This window comes from Hyla sarda, chromosome 8, assembly GCF_029499605.1.
Source record: "Hyla sarda isolate aHylSar1 chromosome 8, aHylSar1.hap1, whole genome shotgun sequence".
Taxonomy (NCBI): Eukaryota; Metazoa; Chordata; class Amphibia; order Anura; family Hylidae; genus Hyla; species Hyla sarda.
The window spans coordinates 158,257,241-158,279,385 of record NC_079196.1 but is presented as its reverse complement, the minus strand read 5'-3'; positions in this window follow the sequence as shown (position 1 = coordinate 158,279,385).

Sequence of the window (22,145 nt, the reverse complement as noted above, 5' to 3'; positions counted from 1 at the left end):
AACCTGACCTTGCTCCCATGTCGCCTGCCTTCTGACCTCTTGCTACGTGACCTGACCTTGCTTCATTGCCGCCAGCCCAGACCTCCTGCCTGTCCTGACTTCATCTGTGCCTCATCCTTCTTGTGCCATGTTATACCTCCACTGCCTGTGGGGAAGAGTCGTATCAGGGTAGCGACCTGGGTGCCGCCTGCCAAAGCAAGTCCATCCCGCTTTGTGGTGGGCTCTGGTGAAAAGCAGTGGCACCTTAGACTCTGCTCTCTTGTACGGCTCACGTCATCATCCTCACAGGTCGGTGGATCCACCTCACCACAGCCGTAAGAGCAAAGTGTTCTACTCCCCTATTGAAGCTGTTACGCCGAGCGCTCCGGGTCCCTGCTCCTCCCCGGAGCGCTCGCGGTGTTCTCCTCTCTGCAGCGCCCCTGTCAGACCCGCTGACCGGGAGCGCTGCACTGACACTCACGACGGGGATGCGATTCGCATAGCGGGACGCGCTCACTCGCGAATCGCATCCCAAGCCACTTACCTGTCCCGGTCCCCGGCTGTCATGTTCTGGCGCGCGCAGCTCCGCTCTCTAGGGCGCGCGTGCGCCAGCTCTCTAAGATTTAAAGGGCCAGTGCACCAATGATTGGTGCCTGGTCCAATCAGTCTAATTAGCCTCCACCTGCTCCCTGCTCATATAACCTCACTTCCCCTTCACTGCTTTGCCGGATCTTGTTGCCCCTTGTGCCAGAGAAAGCGTTTAGTGTATGTCCCAAGCCTGTGTTCCAGACATTCTGCTGTTGCCCCTGACTACGACCCTTGCTGCCTGCCCTGACCTTCTGCTACGTCCGACCTTGCTCTTGCCTTGTCCTTTTGTACCGCGCCTGTCTCAGCAGTCAGAGAGGTTGAGCCATTACCGCTGGATACGACCTGGTTGCTACCGCCGCAGCAAGACCATCCCGCTTTGCGGCGGGCTCTGGTGAATACCAGTAGCAACTTAGAACCGGTCCACCGGTACGGTCCACGCCAATCCCTCTCTGACACAGAGGATCCACATCCCGCCTGCCGAATCCTAACAGAAGCTCTCTGTAGCCCAGAAATAGCCATTTTTAATAGCGATTCGCTGCAAATAAATTTGGACCGAACCAAATTTTGGGGGAAAATTCAGCGAATCAGCCAAATAGAATTTTCCAAAAATTCGCTCATCTCTAGTAAGTATGGCTTTGTTAACATTGTACCTTTTGGATAATGTGAACAGACCCCTTCTGGCAGTGTCTGTCCAACAGGAAGCCTCCAGCTGTTCACACCATGTTTTATCAATGCATAATTCTATGGGGTGCTCAACTTGTTAAGAATATAGTATCAGAATATAGTAACATCAAACAAGTGCAAAGAAATCAGATGCAGCACTCACCACAATATCCTATCTTCTTTTATTTCATTTGTTTAGCCGAAATGAAGACACAGCAGGGAAACATAAAGGGACTTTTTAAAAAGGTATTTTTAAAACCTTTTAAAAAGTTTTTGTTACACTTTTTTGATTATTTGAAATATTTTACAGATCAATGCAGAACATAGGCAGGCTGTATCAATAGCTCAGTCCCAGGAAACACAAAGGCCTAGCAAAGGCTTGGGGCCCCCATGATAATGGAATCACGTTGTGGGGAAACGATCAGAACAATTGCACAAAGGCTGATGAAATACTGCTATACTGCTGTCAGCTTTGACAATGGAATTTAAACAGTTGATAGCCACCATCAGAGATGACTAAAAGGGAGCTGCTGTTTTTTGCTTTTTTTATTTATTTATTTTTTTATAAAGAAACATTTCATTACAGAGTTGAAGTTTAATCATCCACAAGGTGAACTTTTCAAAGTACGGCTCCAAAATCCCTGTTTCCTGTTAAATTTGGTATTCACTTTTTCCCCTCTCAAAAATTTTTTCCACGGTATTTGCTAATGTTTAAATCCACAACATTTTGTCAAAGCCTTAGTAAATATGTAGGGATTTTTTTTTTTTAAATGTCGGGGGACACGACCCCTTTTCGACAGCCATAAACCCTTTTCCTGGTGACCACGCCCCTTTTTCGGGTTTTCTGAGTAAAATGGAGAATTGGACAGATTTTTATTTTGACACAGACTCTGGTGCAGACTCAACTTGTGGCGCAATACGACACATTTTGGTGAACAACACAACAAAACACAGGTTTATAATAATTAATCAGGGCCAATGTGTTTTCAATCCAATTTTTATATTCCTATAATGTTCCTGTATTCGTGTTTTTAATTTGCAAGTTGTCTGTTTTCCTATGTATCTTAAACCACATGGACTATTAACAATGTAGACTAAATTTTTTTGTACAAAGAAGGATGTAACATATGTGTCTTACTGTTACAAACTTCCACCACAAGGGCTTGGCTGTTACAGGCAGGGCTGCCATCAGAAATTTTGGGGCCCCTTACACAAGTCAAGGCCTGGGCCCCCTTCAACCCCTCCCCGCCCCCAGGTAATTTTTAGATTGCATACACTTACCAAAGCTGTGCCATAGCACAGAATTGATCAGTGTTATCGGTGCTACCTTACTACAGGCTGTTGAAGCTTTCTGCACTAATGGAGCACAGATCAGACGAGCCGGAGGCAGATAGGCACCCTCTGCTGAGCTGATCGGGACACCACAATTTTGCCGTTGTCCTGATCAGTTCCTCTGGGCTATCTGGCAACCTATTTTCATACTTTTAGATGCTGCAATGAACTTTGATTGTGGCATCTAATGTGGTTAACCTCTTAAGGACCCATGACGTATGCATACGTCATCACACCCTGGGTCTTAAGGACCCATGACGTATGCATACGTCATGGTCTTTTCCTGGTCTCCACCGCTCACCCGGCGGAGATCGGAAGCGGATCCCTGCTGAAATCCTTCAGCAGGGATTCAGGGCAAACGCCTAGGGGGGCCATGTAGACCCGACCGCCCGGTAATTTCGCATGATCCCGGCTGTCACAGACAGCCAGGACCATGCTAAAGCATAGGAGCGAGGTGGCAAGCCAGCCACCTCTTCCGATCCCCTGCGATCCGTCGGTTAACTAACCGACCAGTCGCAAGGGGGGGGGGGGGGGGCGGTTACTTCCTCCCGTCCTGCCTGGCCCCTGGAAGTCCGGAGAGGAAGAGAGGAAGACCGAAGGACCGGAGGACGCGGGAGTGCTGGGGACCGGCCCCGGTACTTACCTCGTCCCTGAAGACCCGGATCCTGGCGAGGAAGATGGCGGCGGCGGCGACAGGTGAGTGGATCTTCAGCCGCGGTCGGGCCCTTTACAGCAATGCACGTCGCCGTAAAGCGACATGCATTGCTGTATTGGGACCCTGTATACAACTCCCAGCATGCCCAGACAGCCCTTGACATCTGGGCATGCTGGGATTTGTAGTTTTGCAACATCTGGAGGTCCACAGTTTGGAGACCACTGTGCCCTTCCAGATGTTGCAAAACTATACATCCTCAGCATGCCCTTACTGTCCAGGCATGCTGGGAGTTGTAGTTCTGTAACATCTGGCCCTTCAGATGTTGCAGAACTACAACTCCCAGCATGCCTGGACAGTTTTGGCATACTGGGAGTTGTAGTTTTGCAAAATCTGGAAGGGCACAGATTGGGAACCACTGTATTAGTGGTCTGCAAACTGTAGTCCTCCAGATGTTGCAAACTACAACTCCAAGCATGCTGGGAGTTGTAGTTCAGCAACATCTGGCTCTAAAGATGTTGCCGATCTACTACTCCCAGCATGCCTGAGAATGTTTGGGAGTTGTGGTTTTGCAACAACAGGAGGCACACTGGTTGGGAAACATTGTCTGTTTCCTAACTCAGTGTTTCCCAACCCGTGTGCCTCCAGCTGTTGCAAAACTATAACTACCAGCATGCACTGATAGACTGTGCATGCTGGGAGTTGTAGTTTTGCAACAGCTGGAGCCCCCCCCCCCTGTGAATGTACAGGGTACATTAACATGGGCAGGGGCTTACAGTGAGTATCAGGCTGCAAGTTTGCGATGCAGCAAATTTTGCGCGGCAGCTCAAACTCGCAATCGCTGTAACCCCCCCTGCCCGTGTGACTGTACCCTAAAAACACTACACTAACACAAAATAAAATAAAAAGTAAAAAAACACTACATATACACATACCCCTACACAGCCCCCCTCCCCAATAAAAATGAAAAACTTCTGGTACGCCACTGTTTTCAAAATGGAGCCTCCAGCTGTTGCAAAACAACAACTCCCAGTATTGCCGGACAGCCATCGACTGTCCAAGCATGCTGGGTGTTTTGCAACAGCTGAAGGCACCCTGTTTGGGAATCACTGGCGTAGAATACCCCTATGTCCACCCCTATGCAAATCCCTAATTCAGGCCTCAAATGCGCATGGTGCTCTCACTTTGGACCCCTGTCGTATTTCAAGGCAACAGTTTAGGGTCACATATGGGGTATCGCCGTACTCGGGAGAAATTGTGTAACAAATTTTGGGGGGCTTTTTCTCCTTTCACCCCTTATGAAAAGGTGAAGTTGGGGTCTACACCAGCATGTTAGTGTAAAAAAATAAATTTTTTACACTAACATGCTGGTGTTGCCCTATACTTTTCATTTTGACAAGAGGTAAAAGGGAAAAAAAAAGCCCCCCAAAATTTGTAATGCAATTTCTCCCGACTACGGAGATACCCCATATGTGGGCACAAAGTGCTCTGGGGGCGCACAAGGCCCAGAAGGGAGAGTGCACCATGTACATTTGAGGTGATTTGTACAGGGGTGGCTGATTGGTACAGCGGTTTTGACAAACGCAAAAAAAAAAAAACCCCACATGTGACCCCATTTCGGAAACTACACCCCTCACGGAATGTAATGAGGGGTGCAGTGAGAATTTACACCCCACTGGTGTCTGACAGATCTTTGGAACAGTGGGCTGCACAAATTAAAAATGTTGTACAGCCCACTGTTCCAAAGATCTGACAGACACCAGTGGGGGGTAAATGCTCACTGTACCCCTTGTTACGTTCCTCAAGGGGTCTAGTTTCCAAAATGGTATGCCATGTGGGGGTTATTTCGCTGTTCTGGCACCATAGGGGCTTCCTAAATGCGACATGCCCCCCGAGCAAAATTTGCTATGAAAAAGCCAAATATGATTCCTTCTCTTCTGAGCATTGTAGTTCGCCCGTAGTGCTCTTCAGGTCAACTTATGGGGTACCTCCATACTCAGAAGAGATGGGGTTACAAATTTTGGGGGGTATTTTCTGCTATTAACCCTTGCAAAAATGTGAAATTTGGGGGGGAAACACACATTTTAGTGAAATTTTTTTTTTTTTTACGCATGCAAAAGTCGTGAAACCCCTGTGGGGTATTAAGGCTCACTTTATTCCTTGTTACGTTCCTCAAGGGGTCTAGTTTCTAAAATGGTATGGCATGTGGGTATTTTTTGCTGTCCTGGCACCATAGGGGCTTCCTAAATGCGACATGCCCCCGAGCAAAATTTGCTCTCAAAAAGCCAAATATGACTCCTTCTCTTCTGAGCATTGTAGTTCGCCCGTAGTGCGCTTCAGGTCAACTTATGGGGTACCTCCATACTCAGAAGAGATGGGGTTACAAATTTTGGGGGGTATTTCTGCAATTAACCCTTGCAAAAATGTGAAATTTGGGGGGAAACACATTTATTGAAATTTTTTTTAAATTTTTTTACATTTGCAAAAGTCGTGAAACACCTGTGGGGTATTAAGGCTCACTTTATTCCTTGTTACATTCCTCAAGCGGTATAGTTTCCAAAATGGTATGCCATGTGGGCTTTTTTTCCTGTTCTGGCACCATAGGTGCTTCCTAAATGCAACATGCCCCCCAAAAACCATTTCAGAAAAAGGTACGCTCCAAAATCCCCTTGTCGCTCCTTCCCTTCTGAGCCCTCTACTGCGCCCGCCGAACACTTTACATAGACATATGAGGTATGTGCTTACTCGAGAGCAATTGGGCTACAAATATAAGTATACATTTTCTACTTTTACCCCTTGTAAAAATTCAAAAATTGGGTCTACAAGAACATGCGAGTGTAAAAAATGAAGATTGTGAATTTTCTCCTTCACTTTGCTGCTATTCCTGTGAAACACCTAAAGGGTTAAAATGCTGACTGAATGTCATTTTGAATACTTTGGGGGGTGCAGTTTTTATAATGGGGTCATTTGTGGGGTATTTCTAAGATGAAGACCCTTCAAATTCACTTCAAACCTGAACTGGTCCCTGAAAAATTGTGATTTTGGAAATTTTGTGAAAAATTGGAAAATTGCTGCTGAACTTTGAAGCCCTCTGGTGTCTTCCAAAAGTAAAAACTCGTCAATTTTATGATGCAAATATAAAGTAGATATATTGTATATGTGAATAAAAAAAAATAATATTTGGAATATCCATTTTCCTTACAAGCAGAGAGCTTCAAAGTTAGAAAAATGCAAAATTGTCAAATTTTTCATCAAATTTTGGGATTTTTCACCGAGAAAGGATGCAAGTTACCAAAAATTTTTACCACTAAGTTAAAGTAGAATATGTCACGAAAAAACAATCTCGGAGTTATTAATGTTTAAATTGACAGTGGTCAGATGTGCAAAAAATGGCCGGGTCCTAAGGTGTAAAATGGCTGGGTCCTTAAGGGGTTAATGCTGGACATCACCCTGATTGGTGAACTCTGGCATTAGCCACATGTCCCAGCTCTGGTGATAGCTGGCGGAACCAACCGGTTATGAAGCATAGAACTGGAGGGGGGACAGGACATACATTTACACCCTGCATCCTTAACCCCTTAAGGACCAGGCCATTTTACACCTTAGGACCAGAGCGTTTTTTGCACATCTGACCACTGTCACTTTAAACATTAATAACTCTGGAATGCTTTTAGTTATCATTCTGATTCCGAGATAGTTTTTTCGTGACATATTCTACTTTAACATAGTGGTAAAATTTTGTGGTAACTTGCATCCTTTCTTGGTGAAAAATCCCAAAATTTGATGACAAATTAGAAAATTTTGCATTTTTCTAACTTTGAAGCTTTCTGCTTGTAAGGAAAATGGATATTCAAAATAAAAAAAATTTTATTCACATTTCCAATATGTCTACTTTATGTTTGCATCATAAAATTGATGTGTTTTTACTTTTGGAAGACACCAGAGGGCTTCAATGCTCAGCAGCAATTTTTAAATTTTTCACAAAATTTTGAAACTCGCTTTTTTTCAGGGACCAGTTCAGGTTTGAAGTGGATTTGAAGGGTCTTCATATTAGAAATACCCCACAAATGACCCCATTATAAAAACTACACCCCCCAAAGTATTCAAAATGACAATCAGTAAGTGTTTTAACCCTTTAGGTGTTTCACAGGAATAGCAGCAAAGTGAAGGAGAAAATTCACAATCTTCATTTTTTACACTCGCATGTTCTTGTAAACCCAATTTTTTTATTTTTATAATGGGTAAAAGGAGAAAATGTATACTTATATTTGTAGCCCAATTTCTCTCGAGTAAGGACATACCTCATATGTCTATGTAAATTGTTCGGCGGGCGCAGTAGAGGGCTCAGACGCGAAGGAGCGACAAGGGGATTTTGGAGAGTACATTTTTCAGAAATGGTTTTTGGGGGGCATGTTGCATGTAGGAAGCCCCTATGGTGCCAGAACAGCAAAAAAAAAAAAAAAAACACATGGCATACCATTTTGGAAACTAGACCCCTTGAGGAATGTAACAAGGAATAAAGTGAGCCTTAATACCCCACAGGGGTTTCACGACTTTTGCATATGTAAAAAAAATATAATAAATTTTTCACTAAAATGTGTGTTTCCCCCAAATTTCACATTTTTGCAAGGGTTAATAGCAGAAAATACCCCCCAAAATTTGTAACCCCATCTCTTCTGAGTATGGAGGTACCCCATAAGTTGACCTGAAGTGCACTACGGGCGAACTACAATGCTCAGAAGAGGAGGAGCACCATTGAGCTTTTGGAAAGAGAATTCGTTTGGAATGGTAGTCAGGGGCCATGTGCATTTACAAAGCCCCCCGTGGTGCGAGAACAGTGGACCCCCCCCCCACAGGTGACCCTATTTTGGAAACTACACCCCTCACAAAATGTAATAAGTGGTGCAGTGAGCATTTACACCCCACTGGCGTTTGACAGATCTTTGGAACAGTGGGCTGTGCAAATGGAAAATTAAATTTTTCATTTTCACGGATTACTGTTCCAAAAATCTGTCAGACACCTGTGGGGCGTAAATAATCACTGTACCCCTTATTACATTACATGAGGGGTGTTGTTTCCAAAATGGGGTCACATATGGGGGGGATCCATTGTTCTGGTACCATGGGGGCTTTGTAAACACAAGTGGCCCAAAGTGGACAAATTTTCTCTTCAAAATCCCAAAGGCGCTCCTTCTCTTCTTAGCATTGTAGTGCACCCATAGAGCACTTTACATCCACATATGGGGTATGTTCTTACTCAGAAGAAATGGGGTTACAAATTTTGAGGGGATTTTTTTAAATTTCACATGTGAAAATGAAAAATTTAGGGTGACACCAGCATTTTAGTGAAATTTTTTTTTTTCCATTTTCCCATCCAACTTTAATGAAAATTTGTCACACCTGTGGGGTGTTCAGGCTCACTATACCCCTTGTTACGTTCCGTGAGGGGTGTAGTTTCCAAAATGGGGTCACATGTGGGTATTTATTTTTTTGGGTTTATGTCAGAACCGCTGTAAAATCAGTCACCCCTGTGCAAATCACCAATTTAGGCCTCAAATGTACATGGTGCACTCTCACTCCTGAGCCTTGTTGTACGTCCGCAGAGCATTTTACGCCCACATATGGGGTATTTCTGTGCTCAGAAGAAATTGCGTTACAAATTTTGGGGGTCTTTTTTTCCTTTTACCTCCCGTGAAAATAAAAAGTAAAGGACAACACCAGCATGTTAGTGTAAAAAATTTTTTTTTTTACACTAACAGGCTGGTGTAGACCCCAACTTTTCTTTTTCATAAGGGGTAAAAGGAAAAAAAAGCCCCGAAAATTAATAGTGAAATTTCTCCCGAGTACGGAAATACCCCATATGTGGCCCTAAACTGTTTCCTTGAAATACGACAGGGCTCTGAAGTGAGAGAGCGCCATGCACATTTGAGGACTAAATTAGGGATTGCACAGGGGTGGACATAGGGGTATTCTACGCCAGTGATTCCCAAACAGGGTTCCCTTCAGCTGTTGCTAAACTCCCAGCATGCCTGGACAGTCAGTGGCTGTCCGGAAATGTTGTGAGTTGTTGTTTTGCAACAGCTAGAGGCTCTGTTTTGGAAACACTGCTGTACAATACGTTTTTTATTTTTATTGGGGGGACAGTGTAAAGGGGTGTATATGTAGTGTTTTACCCTTTATTATGTGTTAGTGTAGTGTGTTTAGGGTACATTCACACTGGCGGAGGTTTACAGTGAATTTACCGCTAGGAGTTTGCGCTGAGGCGAAAAATTTGCCGCAGCTCATACTTGAAGCAGAAAACTTACTGTAAACCCGCCAGTGTGCCTCCAGCTGTTGCAAAACTTCAACTCCCAGCATGTACTGATCGCCGAAAGGCATGCTGGGAGATGTAGTTATGCAACAGCTGGAGGTACGCAACTACAACTTCCAGCATGCAGAGACAGCTGTTTGCTGTTTAGGCATGCTGGGAGTTGCAGTTTTGCAACATTTGGAGAGCTATAGTTAAGAGACCACTGCACAGTGGTCTCCAAACTGTGGACCTCCAGATGTTGCAAAACTACAATTCCCAGCATGCCCAGAAAGCAAACTGCTGTGTGGGCATGCTGGGAGTTGTAGTTTTTCAAGATCTGGAGGTGCACAGTATAGAGATCACTGTGCAGTGGTCTCAAACTGTAGACCTCCAGCTGTTGCAAAACTGCAACTCCCAGCAAGCCTAAACAGCTCTCTGGGCATGCTGGGAGTTGTAGTTTTGCAACATCTGGAGGGTTACAGGTTAGACTGTAGCCCTCCAGATGTTGCTAAGTAACTCACCGGCTTCCGTCGGATGCAGGGAGCTGCGTCGCCGTCCTCTTCTTCCGCCGATCGTCGCCCGCTGCCGCCGCCAAGGGGTAAGTGGATCTTCGGCGCCGGTTCCTGTCGGTTTCCCCGTCCTGCCCCGCCTATTGTGGGTGGGCAGAACGGGGACACCGAAAGTAAACCCCTCTGCCCCCAATCTGCTATTGGTGGTCGCGTCTAGACCACCAATAGCAGAGATAGGAGGGGTGGCACCTCTGCCACCTCACTCCTATCGCTACAGGGGGATCGTGGGTGTCTAGGACATCCGCGATCCCCTTTATTTTCCGGGTCACTATAGACCCATATGACCCGGAATAGCCGCAAATCGCAAGTGTGAATTCACTTGCGATTTGCGGCGATCGCCTACATGGGGGGGGGTCTGATGACCCCCCTGGGTATTTGCGCGCGGTGCCTGCTGATAGATATCAACAGTCACCCCCGCCCATATTGGTATATATTGTGTATGAGTATATAGAGGCTGTGTACGCATATGGGGCTGTGTATGTGTATTTCCTTAACCCCTTAAGGACCAAGGGCGTACAGGTACGCCCTTGGTCCTTAAGTACCAGGGAGCAAAGGCGTACCTGTACGCCCTTGGTCCTTAAGGGGTTAAGGAAATACACATACACAGCCCCATATGCGTACACAGCCTCTATATACTCATACACAATATATACCAATACACACATACAGTCATGGCCGCAAATGTTGGTACCCGTGAAATTTTTCAAGAAAATTAAGTATTTCTCACAGAAAAGGATTGCAGTAACACATGTTTTGCTATACACATTTATTCCCTTTGTGTGTATTGGAACTAAACCAAAAAGGGAGGAAAAAAAGAAAATTGCTCCAAAAAATGGTCTGGACAAAATTATTGGTACCCTTTCAAAATTGTGGACAAATAAGATTGTTTCAAGCATGTGATGCTCCTTTAAACTCGCCTGGGGCAAGTAGCACGTGTGAGCAATATAAAAAGCAGACCTGAAAGCAGATAAAAAAGGAAAGCAGTTCACTTAGTCTTTGCATTGTGTGTCTGTATGTGCCACACTTAGCATGGACAACAGAAAGAGGAGAAGAGAACTGTCTGAGGACTTGAGAACCAAAACTGTGGAAAAATATCAACAATCTCAAGGTTACAAGTCCATCTCCAGAGATCTAGATTTGCCTTTATCTACAGTGCGCAACATTATCAAGAAGTTTGCAACCCATGGCACTGTAGCTAATCTCCCTGGGCATGGATGGAAGAGAAAAATTGATTAACCCCTTCCCGCTATAGGACGTATGCATACGTCCAATCATCCGACACGTTCGCGCAATTTGACGTATGCATACGTCATAGCGATCTCCTGTACTGCCACGGGCAGCGCAGGAGATCGGCGACGGGAACCGGCTGTCAATCACAGCTGGAGTCCCGCCGCAGCTGCCGGAGCCGCGATCGCGCCAGTCCCGGCAGTATTAACCCCATAAATGCCGTGATCCTGATCAATGCATCTATGGTGTTGACAGGGGGAGTGCTCTCCCCTTGTTCTCCAGTGGCGGCACCGCGATACAATTGTGGGTCGCCGTTGGTTGATATGGCAGCAGGAGGTCAGATCATGACCTCCTGTATGCCTGCTACGGAAGCCTGTGAAATCCAGCCAGAGGCTGGATCGCACAGGCTGTAGTGTCTGCAGCTCATCAGGTTATACTGTGCTGCAGTACAAATGTATTGCAGCATAGAATTACCTGTAAAAAGTGTAAAAAATAGAACAAATAGTTCTTCAATAAAAGTATGAAGTGTAAAAAAAAAAAAAAAAATGCCCCTTTCCCAATAAAAGCCCTGTTTTATCACCAAAAATGATCAAAAACACAAATCATATACACAATAGGTATTAACACATCCATAATGACGTGTACTATAAAATTATAATGTAAATTATCCCGCACGGTGAACGCCGTAAAAAAAAAAAAACATACAAAAAAACGCAAAATTCACCAATTTTGGTACAAATAGCGGAATAAAAAAGATCAAAAGGTAGTGCACAGCACAAAAATGATACCAATAAAAAGTACAGCTCATTCCGCAAAAAATAAGCCCTTACTCAATGATGTCGGACAAAAAATAAAAAAGTTACGGCTGTTGGAAAATGAATGGCAGAAAAAGAATTTTGCTCAGAAAAGGAAAAAGAACATAAAAAGCTATATAAAATGGGTATCGTCATAATCGTACTGAACCACAGAATAAATATAACATCACTTTTACCGCACAGTGTACATCATAAAAAATTTTTATAAAAAAATGCCAGAAATTTTCCAGTTTTTCATAATATTTTGACGTTTTTCACAAAAAATGCTTCATGTGTCAACAAAAAGGCACCAGTTCTATAAAGTACAATATGTCACGAAAAAACAATCTCAGAATCTATCAATTCTAAAGTTATTACCATTTAAAGAGATACAGGTCAAATAAAAAAAATAAAAAAATAAAAAAAAGAGCCTGGTCATAGAGATAAAAAATGGGTCGGTCCTTAAGGGGTTAAAGGTGTCAACGCAGGATAGTCCGGATGGTGGATAAGCAGCCCTAAACAAGTTCCAAAGATATTCAAGCTGTCCTGCTCAGGGAGCATCAGTGTCAGCGTGAACTATCTGTCGACATTTAAATGAAATGAAACGCTATGGCAGGAGACCCAGGAGGACCCCACTGCTGACACAGAGACATAAAAAAGCAAGACTGCATTTTGCCAAAATGAACTTGAGTAAGCCAAAATCCTGCTGGGAAAACGCCTTGTGGACAGATGAGACCAAGATAGAGCTTTTTGGTAAAGTACCGTATTTTTCGCCATATAAGACGCTCCGGCATATAAGACGCACCCAATTTTAAAGGAGGAAAATCTAGAAAAAAAAGATTCTGAACCAAATACTGTAGTAAAATATTTTATATCAGTATAGTTCCCTCACAATAGTTGGCAGTATAGTTCCCCCACAATAGTTGGCAGTATAGTTTCCCCACAATGGTAGGCAGCTCCTCCCCCCTCCCCCCCACAATGGTTGGCAGTATAGCTCCCCCACAATAGTTGGCAGTATAGTTCCCCCACAATCGTAGGCAGCTCCCCCCCCCCCCCAATGGTTGGCAGTACAGTTCCCCCACAGTGGTTGGCAGTATATTTCCCCCACAGTGGTTGGCAGTATATTTCCCCCACAATGGTTGGCAGTATAGTTCCCCCACAATGGTTGGCAGTATAGTTCCCCCACAATGGTTGGCAGTATAGTTCCCCCACAATGGTAGGCACTGGCAGTTCCCCCCCACAATAGTTGGCAGTATAGTTCCCCCACAATGGTAGGCAGCTCCCCCCCAATGGTTGGCAGTATAGTTCCCCCACAGTGGTTGGCAGTATATTTCCCCCACAATGGTTGGCAGTATAGTTCCCCCACAATGGTTGGCAGTATAGTTCCCCCACAATGGTAGGCAGCTCCTCCCCCCCCCCCAATAGTTGGCAGTATAGTTCCCCACAATGGTAGGCAGCTCCCCCCCCCCCCCCCCACAGACATACAGCTTCCAGCCATATACAGTGTACAGCTGGAGGCTGTATGTCTGTACTGCTGCCCCCACAGTGATCCGGTCACCGCTTCTCTGGCCCGGTGTCACAATCTACTGCTATGGCCCATGGACCATAGCAGTAGGTGCCGGGACCGGAGGAGCGGTGACTGGAACACTGAAGATTACGCACCGCCGGTCACTCACCAGGCCCCGGTCGGCGCGCGTCTTCCTCCGGTCCTCCGGCGCCTCTATGGTTGTACGCACGTCGGGACGTCACTGACGTCCCGTGCGTACAACCATAGAGAGGCGGAGGATCGCAGGAAGACCGCAGGAGGACCGGAGGAGGACGCGCATTGGCCAGGGGAATGGTAAGTGACCCGAGGACATCCTTATGTCCCGAAAAGATTTTTCGGGACATAGGGATGTCCGGCATAGGAATACCTATGATTTTATCTGCCCGGGCCGGCTCCTGTGTGCAGCTGCAGGCGGGGGGCCGGCAGAGCAGGTAAAAACTAATACTGTACAGTATATTAAAAACCAGGGGGCCTCCAGCTGTTGTGAAACTACAACTACCAGCATGCCTAGACAGCCTTTGCCGGTCCGGGCATGCTGGGAGTTGTAATTTCAGAACAGCTGGAGGCACCCTGGTTTTTAGTATACAGTTATTAGTAATTCACCTGCCCGGCGCCCAGAACTGTATGTTCCAGGCGTAGGGCAATAAACATAGCCGGTGTGAGGGGAAAAATTCACCGGCGGTCATGAGGCTGCTGCGGGCGGGGAGCGGGTAGTCAGCGCTGGACCGCACCGCCGCAGCCTCTGTACTTACAGCTGACTTCCCGCTCTCGCCTGCAGCAGCCTCGGGCGTATATTCGCCGTATAAGACGCACCAACTTTCCCCCCCACGTTTTGGGGAAGAAAAAGTGCGTCTTATACGGCGAAAAATACGGTACATCATTCTACTATTTACCAAAAACGGAATGAGGCCTACAAAGAAAAGAACACAGTACCTACAGTGAAATATGGTGGAGGTTCAATGATGTTTTGGGGTTGTTTTGTTGCCTCTGGCACTGGGGGCCTTGAATGTGTACAAGGCATCATGGAATCTGAGGATTACCAACAGATCTTGGGTCGCACTGTACAGCCCAGTGTCAGAAAGATGGGTTTGCATCAGAGATCTCGGGTCTTACAGCAGGACAATGGGGGACATGTATTAAAGAATTTACACCGTTTTTGTGTGTAAATTCTTGCGCAAAATTTAGCGCAAGCTGTTTTTTGCGTCTCTTTTTTTGCGTTCATTCTGATAGAGCATTTCCTCCTGATGTTGCAATATGGGGTACCTTGGAGTGACATCTATAGTATGCAAGGATTTAATAACTGCGTACTTTTCCGCAAGTACCTTTTTTTGAACGCAAATATAAGCCATCTTGGACTGCACTTAGCGAGATGCTCTAAATCATCTATGTCATTTTTCAGAGCGGATTGTGGAGATTACTCTGCTTCTGCCACCCTTCAGATTATCTCTGTGATACTTATGGACACTTGTGATCACCCGTTCACCCGCAGTCTAACCTGATACAGTGCGGGTGAAATACTTCCCGACACAGATCAGACTTCACACTGTGTAAAATTCAAACTTCCCACTCTTCTTGATGAGTGCAGGAGATTCCACCTGTGTAATGTAACTACGGTGACCACAGCTAAGAATATACCACTGTAATGTGCAGGGAGGGAGAAGGAGGTACAGCTGTGTGTATGTAGCAGAGCTGAGTATGTTGTGTGTGTGTGTGAATGTAGCAGAGCTGAGTATGTTGTGTGTGTGTGTGAATGTAGCAGTGCTGAGTATGTTGTGTGTGTGTGAATGTAGCAGTGCTGAGTATGTTGTGTGTGTGTGTGTGTGTGTGAATGTAGCAGAGCTGAGTATGTTGGGTGTGTGAATGTAGCAGACCTGAGTATGTTGTATGTGTGAATGTAGCAGAGCTGAGTATCTTGTGTGTGTGTGTGTGTGTGTGTGTGTGTGTGTGTGTGTGAGAATGTAGTAGGGCTGAGTATCTTGTGGTGAATGTAGCAGAGCTGAGTATGTTGTGTGTGTGAGAATGTAGCAGAGCTGAGTATGTTGTGTATGTGAGAATGTAGCAGAGCTGAGAATGTTGTGTGTGTGAGTGAATGTAGCAGAGCTGAGTATGTTGCATGTGTGAATGTAGCAGAGCTGAGTATGTTGCGTGTGTGAATGTAGCAGAGCTGAGTATGTGAATGTAGCAGAGCTGAGTAGGTTGTGTGTGTATGTAGCAAAGCTGAGTATGTTGTGTGTGTGTATGTAGCAGGGGTGAGTGTGTTATGTGTGTATGCAGCAGAGGTGTGTGTGTGTGTGTGTGTGTGTGTGTGTGTAGCAAAATTGAGTGGGTGAATGTGTGTATGTAGCAGAGCTGAGTGTGATCAGGTGTATGTAGCAGAGCTGAGTGTGTGCATGGTCAAGTTTACATATAATCATATGCATACCCATGTCGCACACTAATTTCTGCTACCAGAGTGCCTCCAGCTTTTGCAAAACTACAACTCCCAGCATGCCAAGTTTTGCAACACTTGGTAAACACAGATATAGAGGTAAGGGGACAGATTGTTCAGCAAAATTACATATTTTTTAAACCCAGACATTCTGGGGGAGATTCACAAAAACTACTGTAATTTCTGTTCCAGCGATATTATTCACACCTTTATTTTTTTCTCCTCACATTTCACAGGTCTCTTTTGCTGCTTTTAAAATATGCGAAAATTCATTTATGGACCACTTTTTTTTGTGCCAAAATTGTCGATTTTTGCACCAACTTTTACATCTAAGAAAATTCTGATCGAAACATCTCACAAAATATTCCATGGTTACTAGTGCCCAGACAAGCGATAACTGTATAAATAAAACATTTCTGAGCTTAAATGTGATTGCAGGTGCAATATATATATATATATATATATATATATATATATATATATATATATATATAGTGACGATCCGTCTTGGGGGATTAGCTCTGGGATCGTCCTGGACCACGTCACAGGATGCGTTTCTTCTCAATAAACCAGCAAACAAACGCTTATAATGCAAATCTGGCACCTTGCCAGTTTTATTAGACAGGTTGCAGGGAAAGAAATAAACAAAAAGCAGGAACAAAACAAAATCCTAGACCGTCTGGTCACTGACTAAACAGATCAGCTTGTCCTGACTAACAACCGCTGAGCTTCCCTCAGCCGGTTAAACATATGTCCCCTGCAACCTTCTACTCACAATGTCACTCTCTTTGAGTCCCTCATAGCTCGGGCTGTGTACTCCTCAGCAGCCTCTGTCTCTTCCCTACAGCCCACATGCTGTCTCCTAGGAAGAGCCCCAACTATTCTGTTTCTTTTCCTTTTAAACACACACTTTCCCTTCCTGATACCTCATTAATCAGGCCACAGGTGGAGCATTCTGCAGAGATAGCAAGGGAAATACACCCTTTCCTTGCCACACTGCCACAATATATATATATATATATATATATTTTTTTTTTTTATATAAAATTTTTCAATAATAATTTTTTATTATAATTACTTACATAACACCTCCGCCCCCACCCCCCCCCCCCCAAAAAAAAAACAAAAAACACAAAACAATAAAACTGCAACCATTTTGGTGATTTCTACACTATCAAAAAGCTGGTGTGAAATTTTTGATGTAAACTGGACTCTCACCCCACGTATAAATATCACGAAAAGCAGAAATATATGTGGACACGCCCACTTTTACAAAACTGGCGTGAACAGTGTAAACTGCAGCACAAAGCTCTTTAAACATGTGGTGATACTTTTCGCGCAAAAATTTATTTTTTATTAAATTTTTTGGCGCAAAATTTATGATTTTACTATTATGCAGAGTTTTGTTTGACACACACTGCTGCTCCAGCACTTCTAGCTATGAGCAGTGTACCGTGTGAGGTAGATAAGGAGTTCACGGAAGAGCGAGGGGGGGCGTTTCTATATTTGCACAAAATGTATCAAAGGACATGCACAACTTTAGTAAATCTTGAGCAAGAGTGTAAATTAGACAGCAGTGTAAAGGGATAGAACTGCCCCTATATACACACACATGACCATCATACACAGCTTCTATATGCACATACACTGCCACTATATAGACACACATCCATCATAAATATATACACTGGCCCACATTTATCATTGTAGGTGAAGCATTTTTTTACACCTCTTTTTTGTGTGCTGGTAATGTGTAGGAGCACCATATTTATTAAATGTTCACAGAGCATATGATAAATTTTGTGCAAGTCACATTTTCTGAAATTTCTCTCTTCACATACACCAAAAAGCTACGCCAGGTCTAGAATGGTGTAGTTTTAGAGACTTTTCAGGGGCTTTGCGCCTTTTTTGTGCCTTTTTACAAAAAGGCGCCATTTATAAATCCCTTGTATATCATGTGTATTGCCAAAATCAGTGGATTGCAACTCAAAATCAGCAGAAGTGTGTAAACAAAAAGGCGCAAAAAAGGCGCAAATAAAAGACAATGATAAATGTCGGCCACTGCCTCTATATACACACACAGGGGGACATGTATCATTATTTGTGTATGGTAGAAGCATTTTACCCCTTTTCCAGAATTCTAAATTATGTGCAGAAGCGCTAAATTTATCAATCAAGTGCAATGAGCTTCATAAATTGCAGGTAAATATAGTGATCTCCTAAATCCGCTCTTTGGAAAATAGAATCAATGATTTAGAGCATCTTGCTACGTTAGGTCCAAGATGGCTTATACTTGCGCAAAAAAAACAGCTCTTGCGGCAAAATTTTTGGTGAAAAAAAAAAAGTACGCAGGTAATAAATCCATGTGTACTATAGATGTCACTCCAAGGTACCCTGATTCAGCCACATCTGGAGGACATGCTCTACCAAAACGTGCACAAAAAAATTGCGCAAAAAAAGGGCTTGCGCAAAATTTTGCGCAAAAAAATACACACAAAACAGGGGTAAAATCTTTGATACATGTCCCCCACTGCCCCTTTATACACACATGGCCATCATACACATATACACTGCCACCAGGGGCAGACACAGACAGCAGAGGGCCCTTGTGCAAAGAATGTGTCTGGGCCCCCCCCCCCCCCTTCAAAACATCAATTGTTCAGGACCCCCCCCCCCCCTCCATGTGTCACTTACTCAGGTGGACCCCCATATGTCACTTGCTCGGGAGGACCCCCCCTGTATACGTTTCGAATTATTTATTAAGGGCTCCCATATGCCGCAGCTCATTCAAGCCCCCCACATTAGGTAGCATAGTTTCCCCACATTAGGTAGAATATCTTTCCCACGTTAGGTAGCATAGATTCCCCACATTAGGTAGCAGAGATTCCCCACATTAGGTAGCAGAGATTCCCTACATTAGGTAGCGGTTTCCCCACATTAGGTAGCATAGTTTCCCCACATTAGGTAACATAGTTTCCGCACATTAGGTAGCACAGATTCCCCACAATAGGTAGCACAGATTCCCCACATTAGGTAGCATAGTTTCCCCACATTAGGTAGCATAGTTTCCCCACATTAGGTACCATAGTTTCCCCACATTAGGTAGCATGGTTTCCCCACATTAGGTAGCACAGATTCCCCACATTGGGTAACATAGTTTCCCCACATTAGGTAGCATAGATTCCTCACATTAGGTAGCCATAGCCCCCCCCCCAAACACACAGACAGACACAGACACACACAGAGACACACTTAACTGCCCTGCACAGCGCTTCTCCTCTCCGGCGGCGGCCTGATGAGTGACGTCACTGAGGTCCTCCTGAGCGGGTCTGCAGAAGTACGTCACTTGTGCGACGTCCCTCGTCAGACCCCGGTCAGCCGGAGGCAAACTCACTGTCTAAAGTGCCAACCCTACCATGAACCTACTAGGCACAAAAAAGAAAGGGGGCAGCAAAATGCCGCCCCTGAAAGTGCCACTTGGGACTTATGGTCCCACCGAGTCCCATGGTAGCGCCAACCAGAGGCGGCTCTAGACTTTGTGAGGCCTTAGGCGAAACTTGAACATGAGGCCCTGCTTTATTTTCTGCTGAAATTACATGGTGGTCCAGCTGTGAGATGGTTATACTGTGACACCACTGTGTATTATCCCTGTACTGTGCCATCACTCTGTGTATTATCCCTGTAATGTGACATCACTGTGTATTATCTCTGTACTGTGCCATCACTGTGTATTATCCCTGTACTGTGACGTCACTGTGTATTATCTCAGAACTGTGACATCAATGTGTGTATTATCTCTGAACTGTGACATCACTGTGTGTATTATCCCTGCACTGTGACATCACTGTGTATTATCTCTGTACTGTGACATCACTGTGTATTATCTCTGTACTGTGACATCACTGTGTATTATCTCTGTAATGTGACATCACTGTGTGTATTATCTCTGTACTGTGACATCACTGTGTGTATTATCTCTGTACTGTGACATCACTGTGTGTATTATCCCTGTACTGTGACATCACTGTGTGTATTATCCCTGTACTGTGACATCACTGTGTATATTATCCCTGTACTGTGACATCACTGTGTATATTATCCCTGTACTGTGACATCACTGTGTATATTATCCCTGTACTGTGACATCACTGTGTATATTATCCCTGTACTGTGACATCACTGTGTATATTATCCCTGTACTGTGACATCACTGTGTATATTATCCCTGTACTGTGACATCACTGTGTATATTATCCCTGTACTGTGACATCACTGTGTAAATTATCCCTGTACTGTGACATCACTGTGTATATTATCCCTGTACTGTGACATCACTGTGTATATTATCCCTGTACTGTGACATCACTGTGTATATTATCCCTGTACTGTGACATCACTGTGTATATTATCCCTGTACTGTGACATCACTGTGTATATTATCCCTGTACTGCGACATCACTGTGTATATTATCCCTGTACTGCGACATCACTGTGTATATTATCCCTGTACTGTGACATCACTGAGTATATTATCCCTGTACTGTGACATCACTGTCTATATTATCTCTGAACTATAACATCACTGTGTGTTATCTCTATACTGCAACATCACTGTTGATACTTACACTGCACTGTGACATCACTGTATATAATAAGCCTGTATACCCTAATGTCACTGTACATATTTACCTTGCACTGCGAGTGACAATACAGGGTAAATATGCACAGTGACATCACAGTTCAGAGTTAATATAAACAGTAATGTCTCTGTACAGGGACAATAAACAGTTTTGTCACTACAGGGTTAATAAACGCAGTGTTGTCACAGTAGAGGGTAACTATACAGTGATGTCATTGTACCGGGAAAATATACACAGTGAAGTCAGCATTCAAGAATAATAAACTGTGATGTCACTACAGGGTTGTTATACACAGTGACATCAAATTACAGGATGAAGCACAGTGATGTCACAGTTTATTATGAAGCACAGTGATGTCACAGTTTATTATGAAGCACAGTGATGTCACAGAGACTGCAGATTGTCTATCATATCTATCTATCATCTATCTGTCATCTATTTATCTATCTTTCTATCTATCTCATATCTATCTATATATCCATCTATTTATCTATCTATCTATCATCTATCTATCTCTCATATCTGTCTATCGTATCTAAGATAGATATGAGAGATAGATAGATAAATAGAAAGATAGATACATAAATAGATAGATGGATATAGATAGATGGATAGATAGATGGATAGATAGATAGATGGATAGATAGATGGATAGATAGATAATAGATAGATGAGAGATAGATAGATGATTGATAGATAGATCAGTGTTTCCCAACTAGGGGGGCCTCCAACTGTTGCAAAACTACAACTCCCAGTATGCTCATAAAGCCAAAGGAATGCTGGGAATTGTAGTTTTGCAACAGTTGGAGGCCCCCTGGTTGGGAAACTGATCTATCTATCTTTCTCCTATCTATCTATATCATATCCATCTATCTCCTATCTATCTATCTATCTATCTATCTATCTAATCTATCATCTATTTATCTGTCTATATCATATCTATCTATCTATCTATCATCTATCTGTCGATCTGTCTATCATCTATCTATCCATCTATTTATTTATCTTTCTATATATCCTCTCTCTAGCTATATATCATCTATTTATCTATCTATCTATATATATTTATTTATGTATCTATCTATATATCCAGGGGTGTGGAAATAAAAAAAAAAACTACTTGTCCAAGGGACTAAAGCGGAACACAATCTACTTGTCCCTCAAGAAAATCCACTTGTCCTGGTAGATGAAATAATTTCGACCAAAATAGTCTGATCCCCCCCACTAGACCACCAGGGATGGTTATAAGATCCTTTAGACACTGCTGTCAACTTAGGTGATCTAATGGCGTAATAGCGGCCACGGCGATCGCAGCATGCCGGGATATTAGCGGCCGGAGAGCTGTAGCTCCTCTTACACCCGATACAAGCCCAGAAAAGTCTACATGTAACTTTTTGATCACCATAAAAAATTTCTCATATGAAGTGACCAAAAATGA